The sequence below is a fragment of the Mytilus galloprovincialis genome, chromosome 9 (genome assembly GCF_965363235.1).
Source record: "Mytilus galloprovincialis chromosome 9, xbMytGall1.hap1.1, whole genome shotgun sequence".
In the NCBI taxonomy this organism is placed as follows: Eukaryota; Metazoa; Mollusca; class Bivalvia; order Mytilida; family Mytilidae; genus Mytilus; species Mytilus galloprovincialis.
In genome coordinates this window covers 12,846,385-12,852,601 of record NC_134846.1, presented here as the reverse complement: position 1 = coordinate 12,852,601, position 6,217 = coordinate 12,846,385, and the positions used below count along the sequence as shown (strand labels likewise).

The 6,217-nt window shown below is 31.9% G+C and overlaps 2 long non-coding RNA genes across 2 annotated transcripts; one reads left to right on the top strand and one right to left on the bottom strand.

Moving 5' to 3' along the window:
* Window positions 1-312: 312 nt before the first annotated feature.
* LOC143044436 (uncharacterized) lies at window positions 313-2,781 on the bottom strand. Its single transcript, XR_012968678.1, has 2 exons — window positions 2,549-2,781; window positions 313-2,069 (listed from the first exon to the last, which is right to left on the bottom strand). It is a non-coding gene; the product is annotated as an uncharacterized LOC143044436 (long non-coding RNA).
* A 2,164-nt stretch (window positions 2,782-4,945) lies between these two features.
* On the top strand, window positions 4,946-5,443 carry LOC143044435 (uncharacterized). The gene is made up of 2 exons (XR_012968677.1): window positions 4,946-5,181; window positions 5,395-5,443. It is a non-coding gene; the product is annotated as an uncharacterized LOC143044435 (long non-coding RNA).
* The last annotated feature ends 774 nt before the right edge of the window (window positions 5,444-6,217 follow it).

Here is a 6,217-nt window from a genome sequence, read left to right as displayed (position 1 = left end):
TTGCATATGAAATTTAAAAAGCAGAATTAAAAAGTTGTTTCGGTTCTTATGTATACCTAGTTATGAACTATTCGGTTTTGAGTGTTCTTAGTGAAGGCGATCTTTAAAAAAGTAATTAGAACGTATAAAATTTATAAAGTATTATCATAATTTTTGAAAGAAGTCAAGTTAATTTAACTCTTGATCCAAAATTCAGTATCGTAAAATCGTTGATGATTGTTATTATTATTAAATTTACCTGCTTTTAAATTTTAGTTATATCTATACTAATATGAGAGACATAAATTAACAATATTTAAGAAAAGCATGATATTAAAATTCTTTCAAGCTGTTTTATTTAAATTTGAAATGAAATTGATGAACACTTTCTTTTGATTTTTTCACCAGGAACACGTGGTCGATGTCCGATTCGTCTGATAACATAGTTCTCCATGTACCCTTCAAGTAGTCATTTGAATGTATGCAGCCCCTTGGAACGTATAAAGTGTGTCTAAGTGGTATTTTAAATGCTGTTAAATGAATTTCATCTTCATTATAAATTTCACCAAGAATGAAAAAGCCAGAATCGTCTTCCAATGGACAATCCAAATGAAGAAAATTGTGTTTTTCAATTCCAGCTCCAGAATTCAACACAAATTCTTCTAAATAATCTTTCTTGTAATTAAAATCTTGAATGCAATGACGGAACGGCAATGTCACGGTTTCAAATGACATGTCTGCAAAACGACAACCATAATAAGCCAGAAATTCTGATGTAGCGTTCTCTGTTACTATATGTTCATCAAATGATGGCGGAAATATAAGCTTTCCTGAACTATCCGTGCTTTCGGGTAGCTCCTTTGAAATCCATTTTATGTTTTTCACAACTGTATGTTTAGGTTTCAGCGAAGGTAAACCTATGATTGGCATAAGGTCTCGCAAGTTATGTATTCCAGGTTCAATATCACCAAGTATTCTACTTCTACTTATCATTACAGTTTTGCCATCTTTATTAGTCCGTTTGAAATTTGTAAACCCTTCCCATCTTTCTGTACAGGGAAAACTGGTTTTGTTTCTATTTGTCTCTAGAACAAAAGGTTGATGATTGTGAATTGTTGGAAGCTTTATATCCTCTGAATTACTAGGTTCGAGTTTTTTCCTTAGTGATGTTTCATTTACCAGCTTCGGAAGCGAGAATTGATCACTTTTGTAACTCTCTTGAGTTATCTTCGTTCTAGGACTGCTTTTATGATTGTATAAATGTAGAATGTCAAACCAATCTTGCAATGAGTTATTACACGATTTCAGTTTATATTTTATGCCGCATTCTATTGTCAGAATAAGACTATCAGCTTGTGAATGTTTATCATAAATTAAGTTCTTCTTTACATTTTCTGATATACAAATTCTGCATTCATGGACGACGTTCGACTTTTCAAATTTGTAGAAATTCAGAGACTTGTCTTTAAATGAACACCACAACTGTTTGAAGGAAGTAATTTTTCTATTTCTATTGCATCTAATTTCAAGCCAACCAGCTTTTATATTGTTAACAATTACATCATGAAGTTGTTCTATTGATGGTTTATGTAACTTTGTATTCGGTGAATGTTGAAAAAAGTTTAAAAACCTCCGAAAATCAATACTTGGCTGTTTTTCCCTCTGAGTAAAACTTAGATCAAATAGTGAATAAATGATGAAATAGTTTTGATTTGTTAGAGTAGGTGGACATGTTTCATCATCAGCTAATCGCATGAATATAGACCATAGCGATTTGATTTCACCACAGAGCAATGAGGGAGAAAAATACATTTCTTGACATAGTTCCCAACAAGTGTTTTCTAACTTTGTAAGATTAGGTTTTGTCACATCTTTTATTATACCTGTTATATATTTTACATAAGATCTCAGATCAATATTAGTACTAACACATATTTCATTAAACTTGTCTTCAGAAAACTGCAATTGTAAGCAATCAAGCAACACAGATGTCATCGTTTTAATTTTGTCTCGGTCTACATTTGAATCTCCGGCACAGTCGCACAAAGTTTGTAAAATACAGATGACAGCTATTGATGCCATTCACAGTTCTGGAAAAGAGAATCATACGTTAGTTAATACTTATAAAACGATATACTGAATAACATTCTTTGAAAAAGACAATCATTTCATAAGTGTTTAAAGTTTTTAAAGTTATTTGACGTTGATATAAATATAAATAAATGAAAAAAAGGAGTCAAGAACATCATAAATACCAGGATTGAAATAACCGTTAACTTCACATTTGGAAACAAATACACATTTTATCATAATCATTTTTATTTTTTCATTATCATTATTAAATTGATATAACTTATCATTATTATTGTTAACATCTATATTAGTATTATCATTATTATTATTATTATTATTATTTTGATTATTATTGTTAATATCTTTATATTATTATTATTATTATTATTATTATTATTATTATTATTATTATTATTATTATTATTATTATTATTATTATTATTATTATTATTATTATTATTGGCTAGATTTTTTCACTGTTTAAACATATACTTACTGTGTGTCAACAAGTATTGCCAGATATGCACTAAAATGGTGAATGGTCGATTGACCGGTAGATCCATTACTTTATACTAACCAGTGACCCAATCAGTAAAGACCAAAACGTATGAAAATTTCCCGTTCAGAAATTAACTTCTGTAATATGTATAAAAATGTCACTGTTATACAAATAATATTTGTCTTTTAGTAGTGAAAGTACATTTAAGTTGCAATTTAGGCACCGGTTTAAGAAACACATAATATAGCAGAGGCAAAATATAAACAGCATCACGAAGTTGCAATGTAAAATTTAAGATTATTGCAAAAATTATTTATTATTCCTTGACACCTTGTTGCTATGTACTTCTTTTTGCTGAGCACACAGACCACGATAACAATACATTTAACTTTGAACTTCAACCAGGAACATTATGTGGAACAGAACAGGATGGGTCCTTCGCAGAATTAAAAGTTATTTATAGTCACTCTTGTGAAACATTGATATAATATATATATTTAGCCAAATGGTTTTTAAATTATAATTTTAACATAGCGATTTGATTTCACCACAGAGCAATGAGGGAGAAAAATACATTTCTTGACATAATTCCCAACAAGTGTTTTCTAACTTTGTAAGATTAGGTTTTGTCACATCTTTTATTATACCTGTTATATATTTTACATAAGATCTCAGATCAATATTAGTACTAACACATATTTCATTAATTCATGAATATTTTGTACTTTGGGGATTTAGATAAATGTTTATTGTTTTCGTACTTTGACTGTTACAAATGTTTAAATTGAAATTAAATTTAACCTTATGGTTTCATTTTAGCTCCAATTTTAAGACGTGTCTTAAAACCTTAATGGTCAGGACTAAACACCACTGCACCATCCTGCAATGGAATCAATTGTTAAACATTCTAAAAGCTAAAATATTCTTTTTAGTTGTAATCCATGTATTCTTAATGTTTTTGTTTGTTTTATTTTTAATTTTAGTTAATGCTTTTGTCTGTCAAGACAATGTATCACAATTTACAATTTGATGATAATATTGGTCGATTAAAGGTGATTCATCCGTAACATTTATCTTATTTATTACCCTAAATTTTATCTATCAGGAAGAACATGGAAATAACTAAACTTCAACATTATTATTTTCAGCTTTTATAATGTCTATAGTATATTTCATTGAAAGTTTTGTTTAAAGAAAAATGACGTTATGAAAAAAGTTATCGGAATTTTTATTTCGTCAATTCGAGCGTAAATAAACAAACTGATACAAACCTCCAATATAAATATTTTGAATTATAAGATTGAAATAAGTTACAACTACATCAATTTCGTAGTCTGAGTGTTAAAAGTCACGTATTAAAGTGACCTAGGATAAATAAGATAACCACTTTATTCGAATCATTAAACTATCGTTTTATTGTTTTTGTTCAGTCACTAACTGTCTAAATAAAGGCAACAGTAGTATACCGATGTTCAAACTCATAAATCCATGGACAAAAAACAAAATCGGGGTAACAAACTAAAACTGAGGGAAACGCATTAAATATAAGAGGAGAACAACGACACAACAATACAATGTAACACACACAGAAACGGACCAAGCAACAGACAAAATCACACGAGAATAACAAATATAACATCAAAACCAAATACATGAATTTGGGATAGACAAGTACCGTGACACGTCTTATCGCAATGTGAATTTACACTCAAAAATAAGAGAAAACAAACGACGCAACGTTAAAATGTAACACATACAGAAACGAACTATAATATAACAATGGCCATATTCCTGACTTGGTACAGGACATTTTTAAAGAAAAAAATGGCGGGTTGAACCTGGTTTTGTGGCATGCCAAACCTCCCCTTTTATAACCATGTGAAATATAACATTAAGATGACAACTCAACACTACAGGACTACAATATAAATAAATTGGAGAATACAGTTGACAAAGAAACACACGAACAACAGCCAACAAAAGGGAACAAGTTGAAAATTTTAATACGCCAGAAGTGCATTTTATCCACATAAGATCTACTAGTGATGCCCAGATACAAAAGTTTGAAAGCCGAAAAAAGCACAAAGTCGAACAGCATCGGGGACCAAAAGATCAAAAAAAGTGTGCCAAAAACGGCCAGGGTTTTCTGTTAGTTACCAGAACATCCTTATCATTTAGAATAATTTATACTTTTGCAAACAGTAAATTTATAAAATTAATAAACAAAAGCTGTACATGATAGAACTAAAATATTAACTAATTACAGGAAACAACTGAAATACATTACATAACCAGACATTTGCAACACAATATGTAGACACATCCGAATATGTTTAAACCTCAACGCCAAGTGACGACAGATACCAGGGGAACAGTCAAACTCATACTATTCTGTTACACCGTTCCGTAATTTATATAGTTCGTTTGATTATATTCTTAATCTGTTTATGTGTTCCAGTCTAGGAGGATTATTCATCTTTAACCTTATAAGAACATTAAAACATCGTATCATCGATACCTTTCCCCTGCTCACATGGATCTCAAACTGAACATTGCAAGGTCATACCAGTTCTGGAGAACTTTTCAAAGGACAAACGTCATCTAGGACACAATTCGTGGCTAACCACAGAGTGAGTTAACTTCACAACATTGTATTTGAACCCTTCAAATTGCTCTCTACATATTTGAACCTTTTCTCCGTGAAATACCTGGAATTTATCTGTTCTTGAAAGTACAACATTTTCTCGCATTCAACAGACTGTGCTGTCAATTACCTTTGACATTTCGTTATAATAACATTAATTGAACACATTGTAAAATTGTATTTTATTTATATTTTTCAGCTTTTTACCATATGTCAGATTGGTTCATAATTAAAGTATCAGCACCTGATAGTCTTTTCTCCTTGAGCCCAATCGTCGGTTATACTTAATGGTCAGGCCATTACAGTAAAAAGTCTACAACTTGCCTGTTGTGTCTCACAGATAACGCCACTCCACAGCTACACAGCAACCTACCTGTTGAGCCCTGCATGTACGCGTCATCCCTTGACGTACAGTAAATTGACGACAACCTGTCTTTACATATCCAGACAAGGAACGACAACGTAGCAACGTACATACCTTCACACTGACAGTGGACTACATATCGTGTGTATACTCGACAGCAACCTAACAACGTTGAGTCAACATGGATCCCAGTCATGAGGAACAACAAGAAGAGGTACAGCCCCAAGAAGGAGATGTCCCTGAAATATTAGAAAATCCGTCTAATACATCTCAGTCAGATGAAATTCCCGAGGCTAGGCGAGTTCGTGACCTCACGGAAAAAGGACAAGGAGCTTTCACTGAAAAACGTGACAAGTTCTGTCAGGAACTAGAGGCTCTCTGGACAGACATTGAATCCAAGTTATTGGAAGTAACAACGCCACCTAACGAGCTCCAGCAACTCCTTACAGCTCAGGACAAACTAGTTAAAGCCTGTAATAACTATCGTAGGCTCACAGATGAGTACCTTGACTTTCTGAAAAGGACCAGAACACTGGAGAGTCAAAAAGAAATAGATGCGTGTAAACTCTCTTTAGATTTTCGTCTGTCCAAAGTGGAACTGGTCATGGAAAAACTACACGAGCAGCGCCTCGCTCTAACAAAGTCCAAATCCACTAAA